Source organism: Ambystoma mexicanum, chromosome 4q (assembly GCF_040938575.1).
Source record: "Ambystoma mexicanum isolate Mex_15411 chromosome 4q, UKY_AmexF1_1, whole genome shotgun sequence".
Classification (NCBI taxonomy): Eukaryota; Metazoa; Chordata; class Amphibia; order Caudata; family Ambystomatidae; genus Ambystoma; species Ambystoma mexicanum.
The window spans coordinates 1,144,819,861-1,144,844,502 of record NC_090928.1 but is presented as its reverse complement, the minus strand read 5'-3'; positions in this window follow the sequence as shown (position 1 = coordinate 1,144,844,502).

Here is a 24,642-nt window from a genome sequence, read left to right as displayed (position 1 = left end):
TTGAAGTCCAAGAACGACGCACAATGATCTCCCTCGGCGACGTGGAACCCTATGCTGATGAGAACAGAACACCCCCACCCATTGATTCAGAAGCAAGTCAACACGAAGTAGTTCTACACGTGAAGACTCGATCGATGACGAGGAAGAAGGAGGCCGAAACTACTGGTTGAATAAATGCAAGTGTGCATTTGGACTGTGGCTCTCATGGGACACTCTTTATAGATATTATAGCAGGAGTGTGAAAAGCAATCGTTCTTGAGCCACAGGAATTATTTTTAAATGAACGTTAGAAAGTTGTGGATGTATCACGATTATGCCTGAATGACAACGTTTGGTTAAAAATTGGAAGAGAGAGCAGTTTCCTGACTCATTCCTTACTGAATTTCTCTTTGGACACCCAAATGGTCCTATCTGATGTCGACATTCACTGGCTCTTGCTTATTATCTTTATTTTTATTCTTCGGGCATATCCTGCACTTGTGGGGAGAAATACTGACATTCGTGTGTTTCTGCACGATCCTAAAAATGGTCCAACAATAAGGCGATTGCTCTCAGCAATCATGGAGCATATTTTGAAATTACCAGAGCACTTAACGAATTGGCCTTATTAAAAAGGTTTTTTCCTTCCTTAAAATGTGGAATCCTGAAAGTGATATAGTGCTTGGAAACAAGCAAGCTCAGTGACGTATCTGAAATCGCTACTGGTGGGGACTAATGTATTGGTTTATAATATATGCATGCACAGTATTCATCATTGTTTTCCTGATTCTTTTGGTACACACTGTTTACTTTATTGGTCCAAAGAAAGCAAAAGTCTTCCTGATCCTTCCCTCATCAGTGACCCTTGCAGAAATATCTGTTACACAATGGCAAAGACCATATCCCTACACCGGTGACACGTGTAAGATCATTGATTTCTCTGATAAGTGTCCCTATGATTCCTCCTGTAGGAAGGTCAGTTTTCAATATGTTCCATGGTCGTTATGTACACGCTCACTATACAAGAAAGAGACCCAAGAGAAGTGCAAGAGAAGATGATTATGAATTAAATAATGATCTAGATAGTACAGTACACTTGGGGAACAAATTGTGGTATCATCACATGGAATAATCGGGAAAAAGAACCTCTAAGGAGAGTTGCTATGTTTGTGCCCTCCTACCCTATGCATTGGGGAATTATAAGATATTCATAGCTATAGAAATAGACGTCCAGACAGCTCATTGCCTGACTCCACTTGCACTCTGCCATACGAGAGGTCAATTCCAGGGTCGAACAGCATCCTTGGTATAGGTGATAGAATGGTCAGCACCAGAAGATGTCTATGTTCAACATTTAAAAACAAGAGCAAGACCACACACTAGAGATCATGTGATAAGATACAAACAGCCTGGAATGAAAGGAGCAGGAATCAGATGGGAAATAAACAGAAAGCTCAATTGCCAAGGAAGGACTGATGAAGAAATACATAGATGCAAGGGAAGAGGTCAGTTGCAAATCTGGAGAACAGTACTTCCACCAGATGGTTGGGTTGAAGGCATAGTCGCATGCAGAGCATTGGCCGTAACAGGACATCACAAACCAGTTATTGATAGTGTGGAGAAGTAATGCAAACCTCTCTGGCTGAAGCTTGCCAAGCTGCTGACATGGGTTGAAGATAAAGGAGGCCCAGTGCAGCCAGTGCTTCTGGCAAGGGCAGACAGAGCTATGCTTCAGAAACAATGGCACAAGAAAAGTTTGAGAGAACCAACAGTGCAGTCAAATCTTTGATGTTCCAGGAATGAAGGATGGGACAGTAGTGATAATGGACCACTACTGGGCTTGTGGATCCAGAGCTTATATGAAGCTACCCAGTGACTGGGGAGGACTGTGTTCCATGGTGATTATTCACATTCCAGCACTAGTGATTCTGAAAAGTGACTTGTACATTGGAGAGTTTCCAAAGGCTGATGCTCATCTGAGGAAGAAGAGATCTCTTGAATTTCTCGATCGAACAAAGAGGGAGAACTATTTCTCAGCTAAATCAATAAAAGCTTTTGAAGCCATTCAATGTGAACACCGATTGTTCAGTCAGACTTCAGCAATATTCACGACAATCTTCATGCAAAGGATCCAGGTGATGACGAATGCCAAACAGTTACAGATAACCAGATGGGAGCTTCTATAGACAATCAACACAATCAGAAAGGGATTCAATGCTTTCAAGGAAGAGCTGAGAGCCATAAGACTAATGACACTCCAGAATAGATATGTCGCGAACATGATTAGAGCTATGGATGGAGGTGTTGGAGAATCTTGTTTCCCATTCATACCTGCTCACGATGAAGAGAATGGGACTTTGACAGAGGCCATAACGTTGACAACTTTGCATACCAAGATGGAAGATGAAATCGAAGATATTGCAGATGACCTCTGGTTTGCATCAATTCTCTCATGGGTACCACAGTGGATGGCGAATATCTTCAAGTTCCTTGGAGCATTACTGCTGATGATAATGTTTGGATTCTGTCTGATCAAGATAATAATCACACAGTGCAAGAAGACAGCAAAGAAAGCAATAAGAATGAAGAGCATGATTGATGTTGAACCTGGATTTCAACCCAAAGAGCTGACCTATGAAGAAATCAGAGACCACATAAAGGGCAGCATTCATGCACCTAAGGGATCGAAGTTCCTGTATCCAAGAGACCACAAGAAGCATGTAGGAAGATGGATCTACTGCAGCCCGTGTAGACAACGCAGCACCATGACCTTGAATGTTAACAAACATGTAAAATCAGCAGGATCTTTGAAAGGGGTGATGAAGATATGGACTCCAAAGGAGCACTTCTTCAAGAGAGGGTGTCTAGATGCGGAGTCTGGTGAGAGAGTGGTCGAGGAAGCAACCAAAGGGGAGAGTGTAGAGGAGGACCCAAAAGCCTCTACCGGAAGTCCCTCCCCAAACTTGCCTATCTGTTGGGAACCAGAAATAGTGACAAAGGTGACACCTGTAATGATGCCTGTAACACGAGCAGCCTTCAAAGAAATGTATCCATTAAGAAAACCATTCTTTATGTATCCATGAAAAGCTGACAGCCTCTTGGCAAGGATCCCTGTGGAGCATGTGGAGACGGATGAAAGAGGAGACTGGTGACGTCACATGAAGCAAAGTGACACGCCTAAGAAGAGATGATAAGAGAGAAGGTGGATAGACCATATAGAATCTGATGACAAAGTTAAGAATCAAGTAAACTTTCTTATGCAAAATGAAGATTGCACATGTAAAAGCAAGGAAGAAAATGAAAACCATTTTTATAATTGTACAGATGCAGTAACGCAAGTAGATGAAGTATTCTTGAAGGCTGGCTATACGTAGTAAATAGTGCAGGTGCCGCTGCCAAGGTATATATATGCATAGGAATCTGGAAGTTCCACATCGTATTTTAGCAAACTGAAAATCCTGTAAATGGAAGGACTTGAAGTGTGGCGCAGAAGAAGAAGTCTGGCTGGAGATAGAAGGAGAATCGAGAAGGTTTGAATTTCCCAGTGTCAAGGATTGGGGCAGCCAAGAAACTGGTTATCTATTGTGGAAAGATACAATGAACAAGAAGGCGAGAGCTGAGCTCCTGTTAAGGTGCAGCAGGACAATGAATGCCAAGTTGTATTCATTAAATGGTATTAAAGACAACAAAGGAGATAGAAATGTGGTCTCCAGTCACATGGTCAGATGAAAATAGACTTTTGGCAAACTACACCGAGACCAGAAGATAAAGCCATGCTCACCCTCCCTTTTATTCCCAGGAGCAGTGATATTCGCAAGGCCAAGTTCAAAAGACTATTCTCATGGCAGACAGCTTGAGTGATGATAGATGGTGGGCTAATTGGGGTGAGGCATGGTCAAGTCTGACCCACCAGCACCTGGGGTACCAGCTTGCATGTTGCGAACGGGTCTAATATTCCAGAAGGGTACAAGCGTGACAACCATTTATAAAGGGCCACGTATCAAAGAGCCCTATTGTTTAGCGATTCAATAAGGCGTGTATTTGATGACGCTCACAATGACTTGCAGTGGGGGTGGGCAGAGTTGGCCACCTGACAGTAGAGACCTAATCACACCACCAACACCCAAAGAAAGTATTCTTAGATGTTTCCCATTCCCCAATCAAAGCCCCACATACGTTTTCTTAACTGGCCATGTAGTATGACGTTAATGATGGCGAGTTTTTAGTACATACGTTTATTTTTGTTAAATACTCTGAGATCTTACTGCATGACATCCGATGATGTCCATTGTACTACCTATTTTAGATAATTGTTATTAAAACTGCTAACATCTTTGCCAACTTCCTGATTTGGTTTTATTATTAATGTTTGAGTAATTTCTGCATCCCCATCCATCCTGTAGAGTTTAACCTCGTCTTAAAGGACCTATGGGTTCAGAAGACGTAGCCGAAGATAGATAGTTCAGCCTTGCCGAACTCACATTTTTCAGCATGTAACGTGAGGCCAGAGTCTTCTAGGCATTTCAGGACTGCCGCTAGGCGTGAGTTGTGTTCTTCTGTGTACGTGCCATACACCAGGATGTTGTTGCTAACATTCATTGTGCCTGCCATGTCCTGCAGAACATTGTGAATTTCGTTTTGAAAAACTTCTGCTGCAGACAAGAAGCCAAAGTTAAACCAACGGTACGACCTGAGTCCTGTGTGTGATGAAAATGTTGTTATATATCTGGACTCTTTCGCCAATCATATCTGGTGATGGCCAGATCGGAGGTCTAATTTGCTGAACACTTTTGCGCCAGTTAGGTCCACAATTAGCTTGTCGATCGTCGGGGTGATGTGATGCTCACGCCCGATAGCTTGGTTCGGCAGCCTTATGTCAATGCCATTTTTGTTTTTATTGTGTGACTACCATGGACGAGACCCACAGTGTCGGGCAATACCTTTTTTCTATGATGCCGAGATCTTTCATCTTGTTGAGATCCTCCTCATCGGCTGCCCTGAGGTGGTAGGGACCCTCCGATGACGGACATCTTTGGGTTTAATGGTTGGGTCGATATGGAGTGTCACTGTCCGGTTCTTTAAACAGCTGATCCCTTTGAAAAGATTTGGGTATTTGGCAATGATTTTGTCGACTTCTGGCTGCTGGAGTTGGAGGGCAAAGTGGATAATCTTCAACTCTTCCGCCTTTCTGCAACTCAGTAGGGTCTCTTACGCCGGCGTCCACTACATAGACCCTGGTCCGGCAGGCCTCACCATTGTATGCGATGTCAGCTTTAAATGACCCTTTCACAGGAAGGGATATGTCACTCCTGTATACATACAGGTGAACAATTTGGTGCTGGATTGTTGATTTCGTGCCCATTGTTTCCAGTTTGTGGAGTGACATCACATTCACTGTTGCCCCAGTGTCAATGTCTACCTTAGTTGGGGTGTTGTTCATGAGTACCATGCTGGTTGGCTGCGATTTGTGTGACTTCTTTCTTGACTTGTTGTGCGATTCCTCCAAGGAGAGGAGATGCACCCTTTGGCTCCGATGTTTGCAGCGTGAGGTGTGTCCTTCTCGGGATGACTCATCTGATTTTACTCTCTCTTCGCTGTCGCTGCTGCTGGCGCGTACGCCTCACTCAATCGTCCTTGCTCAACCATCCTCACTTTACCTTTATGGCTCGTTTGTCACCCTCCTCTCGCCTGGGTTGTTCACGTGAGTGGGGCTCTGAGGTCTCCCGTTGCTGGCCGGAACTGTTACAGGAATTGTTTGTTTTTCTTAGTTGTGTAATTGTGTTGTTTTTTTTGTCTTAGTTACGTATTTATAACGCGCTTAAAGACCCAGAGGTTTCTAAGCGCGGACCCGGGGATCGAACCTGTTGTTGCTTCGTGTCGTCTTGCTTCCAAGACGCGCACGCTGCCGCTGAGCTATCCTCCCGGGACGACTGGATGACTTGCTGTCTCACAGAAAACTCCTCATTGTGACATTCGCCTCAGGTGGCTTATTCCCGAATTCTCAATTGGAAATCGTTGATGCAGTCTGATGGCCGCTGTCTTGCTAAGCTGAGTTGAAACCGTTCGTAGTCTGGGTTGGTCTGGGGGCAGAACTTCCCATTGAGTATGGTCCTTGCTGCCTGGTAACCATTCTCTAGTCCTCTGTTTAGGAGCGTGTTGAAAAGCTGCAGCGCAAGCGTGCCTAGGTTCAGCATTAGTAGGGTTCACTTTCCTTTGTCTACTGGGACTTTTTCTGGACTTGAGGTGGAACTCAAATTGCTGCAACCAGAGCTCCCACCAGATGCCCGCTCTTTCAGCGTGCGGGTCAAAGGGCTTCATGAACACGCCATGTACTGAGTCGTGCCAGGAACCATGAACTCCTATCTGGTCGTGGGCTTGCTGTGCTGGGGCGCTCTTCTGGAGACCTACTCTGGCTCTCGGCTGGCATTTGTTGGTCCTCCGCCATTGTGTCTTGCGTGGTGTGGCTGGCTGCCTCTGCTTGTGTGTGTCTCTTGTTGTTCGTAGTGTTATGTGCTTGCATGCACTTTTGAGGGCAGCTTTCTCTTTCTCCTTCATGCAGTGTGTGCGTTGTAGCCGGCTATGAGGGACCTTTGTACTGTCACATCGTGTGGTTTCTGTGCCCCACCAGCGATAGGTGCTACTTTCCCCCTAGCACGCGTTGCTGGTGTGCTTTGGCGGTGTGTGGAGCTAGCCGTCTTATGGGGCAGTGTTCTTGCGTTTTGTGTGACTGTTTTCTGTTTTTTTGCCCACCAAAGGGCACTGTTCTCACTTACTGTGGAGGTGTGGAAGGGCTTTCTGCACTGTGCTGCATTCACACCTTCTCCCCCTGCTTCACTGCTGTTGTTGGGCTGTGCCCACGTGGCTGCCAGCACACCACGCCGGCAGCCACACCGCCTACTGCACCGCGGTGTCCGCAGGAGCTGTGGCTTGACCGCTCGCTCTCAGTGGCCGGGGGAAATGCTTATGGGGCACAGCAAACGAGTATGGAGACGATCCTCGTCGCCAGTGTGGTATTGCTGGGAGCCCTGCCTTCCGGCGCTGGAAAAGAGGGCTCGGCGAGAAGCGTTAGAAGCCGAGGGTAATAGTACGCGACACACTCATATGGTTGGGTGGTCCCGACTGTCCCGTTTTAGCGGGGCGTCAGTCCTTTTATTATCTTTCTTGCCTTTTCTCTACACACCACACTACTGACTGAAAGTGACCCCCTTGCTTGGCTAATGTTTACATAGCCAACCACTGACGATAATACTGTTTTTCTAGAGGCCCGCCTCCACTTCGTTGGAGGTCCCCAACTGCGTGCCGGGTCTATGACTAGGGCAGCACACATATACTGGGCGGTCTCGCCCGCACCAGTGTATAATGCTAGAATATTGAAATGCTTTGCAGCCTTCTGGCGCGCGTATAATGTTGCCTTTATCCCCCGAACGCCCATCAGACCCAATCTATCCCCTGCGACTCGGGTTGTGAACACGACGAGCCACACATCCAATAATGTTACTTTTAAAAACTAAAATAAAAAGTCCATTAAGGACACGGAATGATGACATTTATGGAGTCACTAAGCGAAGCCACCCACAGTGATCAGATGGCAGTGAGCAAACGACGTCCTTATGTTCTTCGGCGTTTTACAAGATGAAGCACGTTCCAGGAACGCTTGGCCCGCTTCCCCCGTTTGGGGTTTATTTTAATCAGAGCACGCAGATGAAACTCGGTCATGACGGTGTTCTGAATATGTGCAGAAATTCAGAGGGATTGCGATCATTTCTGATTGTATAAGTCATAACTAACTTTAACCCTTCATAGAGTGCTTGCAGCTGACTCCCATTGCACGGCAATGTGTTTGGGGTACTCTGGCTAGGAAGCCACAGAGCACTGTGTATGTCATTGAGGGTAACATATGAGGCAAGGAGGAGGGTCTACAATATGTGGCCTGGCATGTTCGGGCCATGGTTTCATAAAGACCAGAGAAAAGAAACATCCACATGGTCCTACGTTGCCCCTGCTCCTCGTCGCAGTCCTGGCATGAGGATGAAATCATGAACCGCAAAACCACTTTGCATTGAGCGAAACAATTGTGCTGTCTCCTCCTTTGACTTCAGTCGTCTTAATCCGGCTTTATCACTGAAGGCGGCTGCTCATACATGTACCCAAATAAGATTGACATCGTTTTGCTTTTGCAATGGTTATTAGGTTAATTGTGATGTGATGTGCAGAGTGTTTGCCCTGGCAGGCTGCCTGTGGTAGTATCTGCACCCGTTTCGTGGTTTCTCTAGTTCATGGGTCGGCAGCCTTTGGCTCGCCAGATATTTTGGACTACATCCTCCATCAGCGTTAGCCTGCAGAGTCAGTGCCAAGGGATCATGGGAATCGTAGTCAATAACATCTGGGTAGCCGCAGGTTGCATACCCCTGCTCTGGTTGCTGTCAGGGTGGGTCTTGCAAAGCAGGCTAAGCTCCTGGAAGTCTAGCATACCTACAGGATACTGACTGGGTACGCAAGCTATGGGACTGCTCTGGTACTGGGCTGGGCTGGCTTCTGCCTTTCTACATATGTCCTCAATGTGAGACTGAGGCTGCAAAGGTCCATGATAACTTGAGTGTGAATAGACATTACTCCTCTTCCTCATCTCAAACATCACGATTGCTCCTCTGTGGGGTCTGGGAGCCGGGGAAGTGGAGACATTGTTCCCCTTGCTAAGAGCTTCTCGGAGCTGCAAAGACTTGTGCTTGGTGTCAGAGGTGGACTGGGAACCGAAAGAGGCCTTGGAAATAACTTTGAAAGTTGCCACACAAACATTTTCCTTTGAGAACATTTGGAAATAAAACGGGTTACCACACAAAAGAGACCCAGGGTGCAGATGCCTACCGGGAAATCTCCTAGTACACCTTTACTTGGTGTTCATTTGGTGCTGCAAAGTGAAGGCTAATGGTATTTCAAGCATGATGGGCTGCCCCTTTCCTGTTCATCTCTGGAACATCCCTTTATGAACCTTTTCACATCTGGATTAAATGTTTCTGTTTTCTGTGATCTCTGAAAACCAGAGTAGTTCTGTTACAGGAATATGTACAAATAACATCTCATCCATGGACTGAGGTGCACCTGAAGCCGGCTCACTCCTGGAATCCTAGCAGGATCAAGGTGCGGCCTATGAGCTCTTTCCTCTTTGTAACATGAGCTTTCCTGTTTAGCAGGCATACATGTTTCTTTGTCATGTTAGGCTTCATATGGGGCAAATGCCTCTTATAACTTCCTAATAAGTTAATATGGTGGCTCCTCTAAAAGTACAAAAAGTGAGACTTTGCATTTCAGTACTGCCATGCTTATCCCTCTAGTTATTCCGGTGTTATACCGGAAAACAGACCTTCTGTGACGGCACCTGATACCCCAGAATCCCCAGGATATTACAGGTGCTGGCAATGGTAGGTAAATCCCCATTCCAAAGGACTCCATGGGGGAATTGCCAGTATTACCAGCTGTGCTTTGATGGTGGGGGCTTGATTTTCCTCCAGCTCTTGGCTTGAGGTGAATCAGTCAACCCCCACTAAAAGGGAAAAGTGGTGGTAACAAAATGACTGCCACTTTTTCCTGCATCGCCAAATTTAAAATGAGACCCATATGTCTTTGCCGAGCTGACTGAAAGGTGCCTTACTCTAAAATGAATGTTCCTTATGCTCTATATTCGACAAAGGTGACTCTCGTTTCTTTTTCATTCAAAGGAATATGGTTCTGGCTATCTGTTTGTGTTTCCTTATTGTGGCCCCAGCTGTCTTTTGGTAGTTATTCTTACCTTTTTGTGGTTCTCGCTATCATTATGTGGTTCTAGTTACCTTTTTGTGGTTCAACCGTTCTGGTTATCTTTTTATAGCTCTAACTATTTTTCTGTGGTTCTGGTTATCTTTTGCGATTCTGGCTATCTTTCTTTTCTTCTGGTTAACTTTGGTGGTTCAGCTATCTTGTTGTGGTTCTGGTTATCTTTTTGTGCGTATGGTTATGTTTTTGTAGCTCTAGATATTTCTATGTGGCTCTGCTTGTAGTTGTGTGGCTCTGGCTAGCTGTTTGTTTTTCCGGTTATTTTATTGTGATTCAGGCTATCTTTTCTTGGTTCTGGTTAACGTTTTGTGGTTCTAGCTATCTTATGTCTAGCTATAGTCTGGTTATCTTGTTGTGGCTCTGGCTACCTTTTCTCCCTATTATCCTTTGGTAGTTCCTGTCATCTTTGTGATGTCCTTGTTAGCATTGCGTAGTTCTCGTATCATCTCGAATTTCTGGTTATCCTTTTGTGGCTCTAGCTATCTTTTTGTAGTTGTCATCTTTTTGTGGCTCTGGCTATCTTTTTGTGGTTTTGGATATCTTTTTGTGGGTCCAGATTTCAGTGAAGCACCAAAACAGACCTTGAAATGGGGTCAGTGAAACATGTAGTTAAGCATATTAGAACTTAGCCAGGGTCCATGCAGATGTCCAAATGCAGACTCAGTGGATGGCACAGCACTAGTCCTTATGGAGTTGTGGACTAGGGGGCTCAGCAGGAGTCCAAGCATCGATGACTCTTAGGTGCTGGATTAGGTTTATGGGAGGCTGTAGGAGGCGGCTTGACAGCGTAGGAGTGTTCTCAGGTCTATTACAGATGAATGCCAGATAAACCCAAGCTGCGTTCGGCTTAAGCAGAAGAAGACCTGCCCAGTGACTGAAGTTAGGCCTAAAGCCAAGTCTTTTATTTACATACATGTAGTATACACCTAGGAGGCCCACCGGTCCCACCACCCAGGTCGTAGCATTCCAAGTCACACTTCAGGATCCCATCAGCAGTCCAAATAACCACTGACATCACCGGTTTGATCACAGACAGTGCATCCCTACAGACACGGAAGGGACAGGTGAGCAGTAACATGGCCAGGGCCAAACCATCGCAAACTGAGCATATATGCCATTCATTATGCAAAAGACATTAATTAAAGCTTACGGAACAATTGCGCTTAATAGAAATACATGACCAAAACAATCTTTAAATATGTTAGAACTATTGTATCCATCTCAAATACATAAAAAGTGTAAGAGAGAAAGGGATAATAAATACACAATGTATTCCATCCAACCTCTGATTGGTAAGACATTTATTCAGTACAGTGTACGTTTGGCTGTGCTGTTCAGTCGTTTGAATGAGACTTTTTTACCATGTCTCCCGGTCACTCTTTAATGTGGGAGGAGGCATTGCAGGGGTTGATATTAGGATTTGTTGACTAGGAGCAAAAAACAGCTCCTAGGTGTCCGGCATCACCCTTTAGGAAGGAGCTACGTCTTAGGAACCAGGAGATAGTACATAGTGCTTGAGATGCAAACTCTAACTTTTTGTCCATTATATGTTATCCAATATGCTTTACATTCCTTTTAGGTATGTCCTTTATTCTCATTTATACACATTCCCAAACCTACACAGTTAATTTTACATAGCTATGTGTGTAGGGCATCACTTGCGTGTTAAGTCACAAGTAGCTCCTGGTAGCTCTTCGTTTCAAGCTAACCAGGCTCTCCTTGGCTATAAACAGAAGCTAAATAGTTCCCAGCTCCTGGCCGTTTTGAACCCTGCATTGCTTCCAGGTTAATTATCCTCTAGTTGTTATTGGCAAAATGGGCCTTGAGAGGGCAGCATATTCAGGCCCTCGCAAGCATGTGGAAGCCATTACTTGTTTACTTGTACAGAGGTGGCTTATTCACTGCAAGCACCATTAGTGGGACAATGCGCTACATTTCTTAAGCCATCCCCTGCTGCTATTCCTTTTGAGGCCTTCCTGGCCGCAGTTCACCAGACATCCCATTCTCCATATCACACATTAGAAGTCAGACTTGGAGGATTCCTCTTTCTGGAACCAGACTTGAACTGCAGGCTGACACACAAAAGCAAGCACACACTACAGTCTCAGATCTTAATGCCACATCTGTAAGACAACAAATGTTAGGCCTGGCTAAGTTCTTTTTATTTTTTTATATGGTTAAAACATTCAACCTTTAATAACAATGTAGTAAAATAAAACAATACACATAAACATTTCTTTCACAATAGAATGACATTAACATTCATGTGGGTACAGATCAATTCCTATCTTGACATTTCTAAATCAATAGTCAATCGGCATCAATAGCAGTTAAATCTTACAATAAAATCAGAAGAAAAAAAGCAGAAGGAGAAGCTAAATTTAATTATCTAAAGGATCATTATACAGTATTGTACTGTACGTTCAATGATTTTATAAAGTCAACTACAGCAATTACAATGGATTTGACCGCACAGTCAAACATGACATCAAAATCGCTCAGTTCCAACAAGAGAAATTGTTGACAAAAATGTCTCAAACCAGAGCAGCTGAAGACTCCCCAGAGACGTACACCAGGGCCAAACAAATGTGCATTAATCTGATGCATTACCGAAGTGACATGTAACTTGTTCGGAGTATATGATTCCATATCTGGCAAGGATTTGTTTGGTGAGCAACAGGTTCCATCAAAATTGAAAAAAAGATGCCCCTCGTTAATTTGTCCGGGTAAATGCTTAGAAAGGGTGCTATGATGCACAGCTTCTTATAGTCAGTGCACAAATGACTCAATGAAGAACAAGAGTGCATAGAATCCATCGTTTTGATCCAGTCATAGCTGTACAAAGATACCTTTACCTTTTCTGGAGTATGCACCAGATCTTCAATTGAACAATTGATGGCATCTACAATAGTAATGCATCTTTCTGGGATCAAATTAATCCAGGCACATCCTTGAACATGAAGGATTGTATTAATGTCTACAAACAAAGATCTCTCACTCAGACACAATATCTTCCGGAATAATGATAACATTCTCCAATCTGCTCTTGCTTGTAATGAGACAATACCAAGTGAATACCATATGGCAACGAGTGGCAGAGAATTTGTAAGTCTTAGGGTCTCATTACGACCCTGGAGGTAACCATGCCACTTTTTCCGGGTAACGGGTCGGGGTTCCCTGAATGGGGAAATACCGAGCCATTCCGACCTTGGAGGGCCCAGTATTTCCCCATTCAAGGAACCTGGACCTGGTACATCACCATTCCCTTTCCAGCCCCCATAGGGGGTTAATGACAGGCCCGTTGTTAGCATCCTGGTCTGCTCGCGGGACCCGCTAAGGCTGCCTGGTTTTACCGGGTCCCGCAAGTAGACCTCATAAGGAGGCAGTAGGGGGTTAACCAGGCCAGCAGCTCTACCGGCCCCGTTAACCCCCTACCGCCAGGGTCGTAATGAGGCCCTTAGTGTTCTTCTCCAAAAGAGTGCCTCAAGAGCTGATAAACAGTTCATCACACTGGGAGGATACGTTTCAATGCCATATAATAGTTTGGCACAAGTTTGCCCTGATAAAATATTATCGCAGGTTTCAAAGAGAATTTTCAATAACTAATTGGGAGGAGAGAGCATGAACACGATCTTTGTACCACTGTCTTAAATTCCCTGTATAAGGCCTTGAATTAGTCAAAAAACCTATATAGGTCATTGAATTTACAGTGTTGAGTTTTACATTACGTATCTTCCAGTGATATGAACTCATGGTCTTAAGTTTGGAAAATGTAATCACTTTTGTCTTTTTGCGATTGACCCTCAAGGAGTGAGCTTTAATATAGCTAACAAAAGAAATATCAGGCGCTGAAGGCCAACTGCAGTACAATCAATCAGTAAGAAATCATCGCCCTCCGACAGGGATCACAGTCTTAGGTCACACAATTTAGGTGAAACAAATATTGCAGATTTCAAGCAGTCATCAACATCTATGAAATTTAAGTTAAATAGGCAGGAGGCCAGTACGCACCCCTCCCTAACCCCAAACGCAGTACCAATAGTTCTAGAAAGCCCACCAGTGTGATTGAGGTGAATTTGTATATTGGTATTGGTGTAGAGATTCACAATTCGTTTAAGGAGACCAGGTGGAATGCCCCAGGTCTGAAGCTTGAGCCAGAGTCTGTAAATATCAACTGTGTCAAAGGCAGAACTGAGATCAAGAGAAGCAACAAAGATAGATTCATACTTCCCTCCCTAAGCTAGGTGTTGTCGGCAGTTCTCCATAAGACCATTGAGAGACGTCCCTAAATGGCACCTAAATCCTGTTTGCCATTTGCCCAATACCTGAGAGTCAGCAATCCACAACTCAAGATGATTCAGTAAAATCTGCATCTTGGATTGCAATTGGTCGGTAATTCAGGTAAATGTGAAACGATGTTTCAATATGTTGTCTCCATAACATATCACTAAATGGAAACATATGTTTCTTGTTTTTAAACAGAAAACTGAAAACTGAACTAACACACTTTTGTGCCATATTTCCAATCTCAATCCTATTGGAGAACATATGGTTATCTATATCCCCTCTATCCTAGCTCAGATTTTTTATTTAAAAAGTGCCTACAAACCCATATGCATCAGGGCGCACAGCGTATTCATGGATTTTAACATCCCTAAGCAGCCGTGGCGCAGAGTGGCGCAGCGACCCTGCAGCAGCGCCAGTTACGCCCCCTACCCCGCCCTGTGCGCCAAAAACATTGCACCCATCCAGTACATGGCAGAAAGGCCAGTGTACCAGCATACAGCCCCCCAACCACGAAAACGCATGTAAAACTCCCCGCGCACGCCCCATAATAAACATACCCCGCTCACGCTAGTCCAATCGCGTGTAAAACTCCTCACGCATGCCCCATAATACACGTACCCCGCTCGCGCTAGGCCAATCGCGTGTCAAACTCCCCACGCACCCCTCGGAATACACGTACCCCGCTCGCGCAAGGCCAATCGCGTGTAAAACTCCCCGCGCACCCCTCTGAATACACGTACACTGCTCACGCTAGGCCAATCGCGTGTAAAACTCCCCGCGCACCCCCCAAAATACACGTACCCCACTCGTGCTAGGCCAATCGCGTGCGAAACTCCCCGCGCACCCCCCACAATACACGTACCCCGCTCGCGCTAGGCCAATCGCGTGTGAAACTCCCCGCGCACCCCTCTGAATATACGTACCCCGCTCGCGCTAGGCCAATCGCATGTAAAACTCCCCGTGCACCCCTCTGAATACACATACCCCGCTCGCGCTAGGCCAATCGCGTGTAAAACTCCCCGCGCACCCCTCGGAATACACGTACCCCGCTGGCGCTAGGCCAATCATGTGTAAAACTCCCTGCGCACCCCCCACAATACACATACCCCGCTCGCGCTAGGCCAATTGCGTGTAAAACGTGGAAAAAGTCACCCCTGTGGTGTGGGCTGCCTGCAGGGTATGGGGAGGGTGGATGGGCTGCCTGCCCGTATTCTGGGGGTGCGTGTGTAGTTTCACACGTGATAGGCCTTGTGCGAGTAGGGTACGTGTATTACTGGGGTGCACGTTTAGTTTCACACGTGATAGGCCTTGTGCGAGCAGGGTACGTGTATTACTGGGGTGCGCGTGTAGTTTCACAAGTGATAGGCCTTGTGCGAGCGGGGTACGTGTATTCTGGGGGTGCGCGGGACATGTAACACGCGTTTCTGCTTCCACGGGAGGGAAACGTGTATTCCTGGGGTGCACCAATGGGAATTGCCAGTGTGTGTCCTCCCAGGTGTGCCCTCTCCCCCCTCCCCAGGCCCTGCAGGCAGCCCACAACACAGCGGACTAACCTGCGCCCCTGGCCATGCCCCGCAGGTAGCCCATCCACCCTGGCCATGCCCCCCAGCCAGCCCACATGTCACCATGCACAAGTGAGCACTGACACATGTCCCCCTGCACCCCCACCCACCAAGCAGTGACAGGCACCTGCCAGCAGGCCCCGACTAATGTTCCCACTCACCCACTCACCCACCCAGCAGTGACAGGCACCTGCCAGCAGGCCCTGACTGATGTCCCCCCAACACGTCATCATGATCCACAATCATGGCCCTCATGGCCCCCCAAACCCACCGCACGCCACCCCTGCCCAAAGAACCAAACAAGTATTAAATCCACCCCACATTGAAATGCCCATTACATGATACAACCCAAATGGCATGTATGTACATCAACACATGTCCGTCACACACACACAATGGGTGCCAGTGAATGTGAAAACCCATATTGTGAAATGCATGAAACCAATGAGAGAATACCACACATTGAAGTATGAAACAAAAATGTATTCAACACAAAATGAAGGGAATTAAATCAAAACACACAATAATGGAAATAATAAATAAAATGCAGTATGTCCCAAAAAGAAAAAAATATACAAAATGAGAATCCAAATAAATCCAAATGCAAATGTGTCCAAAGTCTCCATCCAACAAAGCAAATCCAAATGGAAAGAAATAAGTAAAATACATTGCTCCATGGTAAAAAAAAAAAAAATATGAAGAAGATACTGTTCAACTATATACAAATAACAAATCCAGGGTCCATGATCCCAACGATATAAATGAAACCTACAAAAAATCCTACCTAATTAATAACTATATACAAAAATGTGGGGCATAGTCCATGCGCCCCAAATGAATGAAAAAGAAAGGAAACTTAACACTAATGAACTATATACAATGGCGGCAGGCAAGTCCAACGTCTCACTTGTTGATGTCATGGGCCAGGGCATAATCGAACTCCTGTTCAATGTTTTGAAGGCGGGCCTGTTCAATGGCCCGAGGTCTCGCAGGGATAACGCCATGTCCACCTCCAACTCCCTGCGAATTCCCTCGAGGAACTCAGCCCGCCTCAGCGCCCTGCGCATGGAGTTCTCCGCCCTGACCATTGTGAGCTGTGCCTCCTCCGCCCACCGCTGCTCCGCACCTATCCGCTGGCCCAACCGCTGCCACATGGAAGACACTCCCATTCCAGGGTCCTCCTGCCCTCCGGCCGATGCCTGCCCCTCTGATGTAGATGGCCCCGAGCTATGATGCCTCCCACGTTGAGCCTGCCGCTGCCTCCGACGCAACTGCCTCTGCCAGCACGACGGCATCCAGGCTGATGGAATCCACTCGCGCCGTCGTGCACATGCCCTGCTCGATGATGCTGGCACATCCTCCATCTGCTGGGGTCCAGTTGCTGGGGTGTTCACCCCTGCTGGACCTCCGACTCCCGACTGTGGCAGGGATGGGATCTCCACCGAGCTGGCTGCATTGGTCAGGGCAGGTCCACAGGGGGCCCTGGTGGCATCTGGGCCGGAAGACGGCATGGAGAATGACTGGCGCATAGTTTCCACAGAGGAGGAGAGGGCCGCCAGAGTGGCCGACACATGTACAAAACCCTCGACCATGGCCCCTCCCAACTGGGCCACGTTGGCACGCAGCTCTTCGTGATGACGTGCGTTCTCCCCCCGGGAAGCACGCACGTCATCTCGAATGTCACGCGTGCGCAACGCAACACCAATCAGGACGGTCTCCATACGGTCAGGGGTCCCCGCGTCCGCAGGTAGAGGAGTGTCAGATGACATGGACCTCCCCCCTACCTGCGGACAGGCCTGGGATGGGGCATCCCTGCTGGTGCATGGTAGTGCAGCCCCTCCACGGTGACCTGTGCTGCCTCCTCCCCCTGCCCCGGGACTGCACCACTTGCACCAGTGGTACCATCCCCACCAGGCCCCATGTGCGGCTCAGTAGCGGCCTCCTCCTCCTCTGTGAAAACCACCAACCTGGATGGCTCCACACCGTCTTCTGCCGTTGCAAGCCCCTGTCGGGGCTCACCCACCCCTTCCGCTGCAGCCGTAGTGTCAGACGCGGCACCTGTCCCCTCGCTCCCGGACGATGGTAATTCCTGGGAGGGTGACTGGGCCTTGCGTCGCTGGCCGGTGGAGGCATCCCCGCCGCTTTACTCCACAGCGCCGTCACCGCCCTCTTCTTCACTTGCCGCTGTGTAGAGGGAGACATAGAACACAAGCATCAGGGTACTGTACAATAGTCCCCTAGACAAGAAGCAATAGCAGATGAGTGGCACTGTCAAACGTCACTTCCATCATGCCTATCACATGCACACACTTCACCGTAGTTTCATCCATCTGGCCTCGTACACCCCAGACACAGAGGATACAATGATGACTAGGCTGCATCAGTGAATCTTAAAATGGTCATGGACATGTGTCATGCATCCATGGCGTTTACAAGTCACACACACGCAAGTCAGACACACAGACATGTACACCATACATGTCCATGACAGCAGCACCCATCTCTCACACCCCATCCATGTCCAATGACAGAGACAGGCATGCATTCATGTGTGCATTCCGCATGCTGCTCTGCCTGTTGCATTGTAACACATGCACATCCATGTGGTTCAAACATGGCTCGTCTCACATGCAGCACCATGATGTCCCTGCACACACACATCCATACATGGCCTATATCACACATACAGGTAAGTAGCTGACTTCCAGCACACTGCAACATGCCCTGTTTCACACAGCAATGCATGGCCACTTACCGCTCGACTCCAGACGGGCCTGCATCCTGAGGATCTGGTGGCGAAGCACTGGGCGAATGCGCTCCAGGACCCTTATCTGCTGGTTGGTAAGCTGGCCCCTGCGCCCCACTGCATCCTCTGCCTCTAAGAGGCACTGGGCCTTCCTGAGGGTCCTGGACTTGTAGTCCTCCCAGCGCTTCTGGACGTGTTTCAAGTCGTGGGGTGCCACCCCCTTCGCATTGATGGCACCCACTATGTCCGTCCAGATCCTCCTTCGTCCTTCCTTGTTGGAGCGCGATGGTGTGAAGAGGGCATCATACTGCCCCAGGACTCGCTCCACCAGGATGCCAACCTCTTCGGAAGTGAAGCTGGCAGCCCTCTGCCTCTCTGGATGGGGGTTGCCACTGGTGCCGGAAGGTGTTGTGTCAGACATGGAAACCCCCGAGGCGGGTGTGGGTGGGCAGCTGGGTCCTGAGGCTGGGCTGTGGAGTGATGGAATACCAGTCGGGAGTCTTCTATTCCAGCAGGGGTGGTCATTGCAACTGGACCCCTGCAGATGACAGATGTGCAGGCACCAAATGGCAGGGCACGGTGGCAGTAGGCAGGCAGGTAGCAGCAGATGGCTCGTGGGAGGCTGCTCTGGGCTCCGGGGGGGCAGGAAAATGGCCTTCTGGGCAGGAGCGTGGTCTTCAGTGTGTTGTCGCGTGGCCAGCTTGATACGGAGTGACTTGGCACGTGAAAAAAGTGCACGTCAGCGTGTAATTCGAGGAAAGGTCCTTAGCGCGTAAGCACGTCTGTGACGTTACGCGTGCGGGCATTTCCCTGGCACGGGTTGAGGGTCCCACGTGGGTTTTCATCACTCTGTACATGCTTTTCGTGGAAAGCGATGCGTGTGTTTCCCAGGCGTTGGGGTTCACACGCGATTACTTCACAGCGGGTGGGTGTTGGCTCCGCGTTATTCTTCTATACACAAGGACGACGGTGAGTCGCATACTCTATTTTTCCCTCTGCGGGTGTCCCTGTTTGTCGCGTACCCCTTTTCTTCCGGCCATACTAGCCTGCGTGTTGATCGCGTACGTATTTTTGGGATTCCTGGCTGCCACAGCATACGGAGTGTGTTTTTTTACACGCACGTGGGCTACAGGGGTCGCTTATCTGTTTTTGTTGATTTTATGGGATGCCTGTGGGGTGCGTGACACGTCAATTCTCCTAGGGGGCCACAGAATGCGACATTCATGTAGCTGTATGTACGTGTTTGTTTTTTTGCGCACACTTTTGTAATGCGCAGGGACGCTACCGCCTCCCTTCGTGTGGTGGCCGTGTTTAGGCCTGTGCGTGTATTTTGCTGTGCGTGGCTTTCCCGTTTTCAATTCCATGAATACGTGTTGTTCGTGTGCGTGTGGGCGTTCCGTGTATTTCCCTGCAGTACTTCCCCAGTTACGCCTTCTTTTTCACGTGTTGTTTCCCATTCCGCGCGTTAACCCCGTGTTCCGCCCACTTTTTGGTGTGTGTGCTAAAGTTGTGCGCTTTCGCTGCGCGCGTCGCGCATGGCGATCATGATGTTGCAATGGCGTGTGCGCCCATGTGCGCCACGCACAGGTTTGGCGCACATCCCAAGGAAAACACGCGCAGGGACTTCCATGAATCGCACGCGTGCACGTGCGCCTGTTTTTTTCACGCTTGCGCCAGCTTGCGCCATTATTTTCGGCGCACATTTATTCCACGAATCGGCCCCTCAGCATCAAGACCGCACTAAACCAACAAAACAAATAACTGGGACCCACATAATACATAAGAAAAAAGTCAAATGCATTGAATCAGAAAACAAAGGATCCAAGAGACAAAAGAGCAAAGAGTCGGTCACTTAAAGAGATGAGTTTTCAAAGCACGTTTAAAGGGAAAAATGACTTTAATTTGTCTCAGATCAGGTGGCCGTGAGTTCCACAACATTGGTGCCATGAGCTCGAAAGCAAGTTTGCCAGGATGATATCTGGGTTTAATCAATTGGCAAGTATTGTTCGAGCGCAGAGCTCTATGTACAGTCAGCCCGTTAATTCTACATTTATGGGTAATCGTAAGCAGCCAGAGCACAACCCTTCACTCCACAGGGAGCCAGTGAAATTCATGGCGTGCACTTGACACGTGTTCCTTGCGTGGAAGATTGTAAATAACCTGCACAGCCCCATTCTGGGCTGTCTGAAGCTTTGCAAGATTATCTGCGCTAGTGCCCACCAAGAGACTACCCCAGTAATCAATCTTAGAGCAGCTGATGGCTATGGCAATGATGGAGCAGCTGGCTTTAGACAGAAAAGTCTGAATTTGTCACAACAGCTTGCGATAATAAGCAGAACTGGACACTTTGCTAGGAACTAGGCCTCATAGAAAGATTGGAATCTAAGTAGACTCCAAGGCCCTGATTCATGGAATTAATTGTGTGTCAATCGGGGATATGCGTACCATTCGCCCACAAATCCCAGTTTGACGAATGGAGATTTGCGTGCAGAATGACACGCAAATGCCTGTTTTAAATGCAAATAATTCCATGAATCAGGGCCCAAGGGTTTTAACCTTGCTGGCAGCCTTGACATTAATGCCTGCAACTCCAAAGCTCTGATATTCCTCTCCCAATTTCTTTCGGCGATTAGATGTTCCAATGATGAGCAGTTCAGTTTTATTATCGTTAAGCCAGAGACAATTGTGAACCATCCAAGTTTGAATATCCGCATAGGTGTCATTAATAAGCACAGTGTCTTTCCAATGATCCCCCGACAATTGAAGCAAAATCTGGGTGTCATCGGCATTGTTTGTATAAAAAATACCTTTCTCATCCAACATATCAAACAATGGTATTGTAAAAATATTATACAATGTTGGGGATAGACAGGATCCCTGAGGCACCACACACTCCATTGTAACAGGATTGGCAGAACCATCTTTAGAAAAAACCCTGGTAATATGACCGGTTAGAAAATAATTGGCCAAGAAGCCACCTCAGCGGCGAAGTTGGCAGAGCTTATGAATCTATCTGATAGTAACTTATGATTCTCCAGATCGAAGGCTGCGGACACGTCGAGCAATATCAGTAGGGCAGCATATCCAGAGTCCATCATTTTAAGCATGCTGGATTTAAGGTGCAGAAGTGATGTCTCTGTGCCATGTGCCTTCCTAAAAAAGGATTGACTTTGGCTAAGGAGGCCCACCCATTCAAGAAAGTGCTGCACCTCAGCAAACACTACCCGATCCAAGATTTTCAACAGAAAAGGCATGTTTGTGATAGTCCTATAATTTGTAACCACTGAGGGATTGACATTTGGCTTTTTTAAAAGTGGTGTAATCCAGGCCTCTTTTATAACAGATGGAAAAGTTGCAGTAGCAAGTGAGGTGTTAATAAACTTAGTGATCAATGGAATCAGAGCAGCAGAACATTCCTGGACCTCTACAACAGGACAGATATCACCCTTGCAGGATGTAGGTTTCAAGGCTGCAATCATTGTGGAGACCTCCATCTCAGAAACAGGCACAAATGCAAACTAGGGATGATCCATAACAGATGAAACAGGTACTGGAGTAGGATGGGGAAGTTGTTCAATCCTACCAAGAATATTTGCTGGCAATTTGTAAGCCTTATCTACCAAGTCATTTTGAATGTCAGAGCACCATGCTTGATCCTTAGCTACTGATGTTGTCGGCCGTACTTTCACTGCGTCTAAATCTTTCAAGATTTTAAAAAGTACTACAGTATCCGTTTTTTAGATTACAAATGATCTTTTTTTGATAGAGTGGTAGCATTCCAATATTGACGTGCAACACTGTTATATGCCACTTTCCACTTTCCTTTCCCCAGAGGGAGACAACATCCAGTTTCTATGACACTTTCTTTTGTATGCTTCTAGAATAATAAGTCCTGGGGAGAATCATGCATTAGCTGTAGAACGGATATTCAAGGTTTTAAGTGTCTCTGGTGCCAAGGTATTAACTGCTCCCGCAAGTAAGGTGTCATAATGATCAACTCATTCATCCACCGATGTCAAGCTATTGAGCAGAGCTATATCACTTTGCAGGTGAAGAAGCATAGCATCCTTTGTCAACTTGTAATGGATATGCATTTCTACAGTCTTTCACATAGCTGGAGGAATAAGCTGCATTTTGTCAGTAACAATATCAAAAGAGACAAAGTAGTGATTAGATCATGGGCACTGAGTAAGTAACCCAGTCAAGCGCCGTCCCTCTCTGTGCGTAGGTTCCCTAACCCGGAAAATAAACCCAATGTTAGTCAATGCTTGTTCAAAAGCAGTAGCACTATTGTCTGCTGGATCAACTACCCATACTTGACATCTCCTAATAAGAACATTTTGGTGTTCATTTTCAATCAGGACCACAGGATTTGTGATTCAAAGTTAGGCATGCGCTGCAGTGGACGATATAGAATAAGCATATTACAGGTAGTGATGGAGTTAATCAGAATTTTCAAATGAATAAGGTCACAGCCTTCTGGGATATCAATTTCGACTTGATGGATGTTAAAGTAGTCTCTGGAGATTAAACAGCACATCCAGCCTTGCCACTGCTTCTGTCCTTGGACAGGATAACATATCCTGAAGGAACAGCGATGGACAGGGCTGGGCCAGGTGCTGCATGTAGCCATGTCTCAGTAATTGCCATCAGATCGATATCATGCTCTGATATATAGTCAGCTATTTCAGAGGCATGCTTCACCAACTACCTGGTATTGATCAATACACATTTCAGGCGGTGGCTTAGGTTGCTGTGTGATGACAATAAGTCCAGAGGTGAATCCAGGATCAGAGTTCCCACACAGGACGGATCATCAGTTACGTTATTTAGATAATAAAGGGGTATTCTGCATAGTAAATTGCACATCCATAGTGGAATTTATGGCAGTATCTGGCTGCCGAATGACAACAAACTCACAGCTAGAATTCAGGGTGCTACTCTTTTTGTGGTTTTGGATATCTTTTTGTGGGTCCAGATTTCAGTGAAGCACCAAAACAGACCTTGAAATGGGGTCAGTGAAACATGTAGTTAAGGGGAACCAAAACAAGTTCTGGAGGTACACACAACCCTGGAGGGTGTTAGAATCCAACACATATGTTGATGCATTGTGTTTCTCCTCCATTGTTCAGGTACAGATATCGTCTCAGTTTCGTTGCTCATTTCACACGGGTTCTTAGTCAGCGCCAAAAATACTTTTGCGCACAGACACACATAAGATGATAATCCTGGTGGTTTCTCTACAAAATCTCTATTTGAAAATACTTAGAAAGAGGGAGACCAAATTAGGATTAATAAACAAAGTTATACGCCATACATCTCATTCTGAATTAATTGCAGGTAGCTAAATTACTTCTACATATTTCAGTAGGAATCATATTGTTAGATGTTCTTTTCACAGTGGCAAAAAACTTAATCCTAAAGGTGATAACTCTAATAATTACCTTCTGACCAATTCTGTAAAAACACAGAGCAAGAAAGCTTTGTGTTTTGGACCATTGTTATTGTAATCAGCATTGATTCTGCATAATTAGAAATAAAAAACTGATTAAAAAGCTGTAATCCCTCACTATAAGCTCTTCTCATGTGGTTCATCTTTAAAGTTATTGAATCTAATTTCAAATGCCACGGTTCTGTCTTCGGAGCGCATATGTTTCTGAAAACTACGGATTTTTCCTTAACCCGCTAAGATCTTAAGCAATCACACATACTAATTTATAACCAATAATACGATGACCTCTCAGATTTTTACTATTGTTGCAAATGGTTGCTTCCCTCACATTTTCACTGAGTTGCCGGCACCTCGTGTACAGGTGAGAGCTTTGTACAATGCTTTGCTCCTGTTAGAGGCGGCCACGATGGTGGTAGAGGAGTAGTAGTAAGCAGCTTTGGCCTTGGTGATCAGAATCCTATGGTTGGCGTGGAAAGATTTGAGGTAGGTGCCTCTCATAGGAATTAAATTGCCAAATGCACGTCCAAACCACAATTGAGCGCTAAACACTTTCTGGTTCCATTGGCACAGTTGACTCAAGACCTGTGAGAGTGGTTCTTCCCTGAAGGTAATACCCACCCGGGTCCCCACACTGAGGAAAATTCCCTCACATTACAATCATCACTGCAACTATTGGAGAGGTTGGTGCTACATCGCCCTGGACACATTATTACAATCTGTAGCCTTCACAGTTTGGCGTTCCGGCTCCTGTACTCCACAGTGTCCCTCCGCCGTCGGGCCATGTCAGGGCCCTCACCATCTTGCGC